Source organism: Alligator sinensis, unplaced genomic scaffold (genome assembly GCF_000455745.1).
Source record: "Alligator sinensis unplaced genomic scaffold, ASM45574v1 scaffold131_1, whole genome shotgun sequence".
Taxonomy (NCBI): domain Eukaryota; kingdom Metazoa; phylum Chordata; order Crocodylia; family Alligatoridae; genus Alligator; species Alligator sinensis.
The window spans coordinates 947,624-948,733 of NW_005841830.1; the positions used below are offsets into that span (position 1 = coordinate 947,624).

A 1,110-nucleotide genomic window follows, 5' to 3' on the forward strand; every position below is an offset into this window, starting at 1 on the left:
GATGGCATGCATTTTTTTTTGGAGGGGTAGAAAATGATTGCCCCCGAAACACATTAAAATATATATAACTGCAGAGGGTGAGGGTAGCAAAATCGATCCTTCTGGGAGCTGGGGGGAGAATTTGATTCTAGAAATTACGTGGAAAGGAAAGGGAAAGATTAATGATGCTGTTTAAGTCTGGGTTTGAATTAGAGCGCTTCTCCCTTTGGCTGCAGCAAGGTTGTTTTTCAGCTCTTTTTATTTCAGCCTGTAATAAACTCTCCAGGTCTTCCCCGCACCCAGAGACAATCCTATGGATATTTAGACAATAAGGATGTCGCCTAGGATTGCATATGCCAAATGACTGGCATTTTTAAAGGATTTATTGACCTATGGGTGTCTCTTCTCCCACCCCCCGCGCTTTGAAAGCTGAACTGGGGCACCTGTGACTAAAACGTATATAATTTTAAGAATAAAATGGATTTAGAGAGGTGGGAGAAAATCCATTTAATTGAGTGTTGAGCAGCGGAATGCAATATGCTCTTCGGGTATATCTGTATATTTACCTGGCTAGGGAGATGCTCGGTACCTGAGAGCGCACTTAAAACATGTAGGTTAAATTATTTGTTTTAAGAATAAAACGTTCCCTCCGCTTTGGAAATGACTAGACAAACTGTGCTGTTTACCGACGCGCGTGAAATGTATGAGCTGCGATTCATAAGCGATTGGCTTTTTTTATTTACCCCCTCTCTTTTCTCTCTCACCCTCTTAAATATATATTTTATTTATTTATTTATTGCTGTTATTCCGGGTTGTGTGTGCATGAGAGAGAGGAGGAGAGGGGTGGGGGGAAGACAGAGAAAGAAGCAGCACTGGCAGGGGGGGAAGGGGAAGCGAGATGGTCATCAATTTCATGCAGCGAAGATGTGGAAGTGGGATCCCCTGGCTCGATAGCTCTCAACTGACACCTGTAGGGATCGCTCTGTCATTCACTCCCGGCCCACCCCTTCCCTGTGTGTACACACACGGCCTTCCCGCCCCGCAGACACACACCGCCTGGCCAGTCCCGGGCTCCTCGAGCTGATCTGCACCTTCCTTACATGACCTCTCCCCACCCCCCCGCCGCCCTCG

General features: G+C 46.5%; 1 protein-coding gene across 17 annotated transcripts in view; it reads left to right on the plus strand.

Annotated features, from left to right (window-relative positions):
- Positions 1-1,110, plus strand: part of NRXN1 (neurexin 1) — a 1,211,846-nt gene that overhangs the window by 657 nt on the left and 1,210,079 nt on the right. The window lies entirely within an intron of this gene.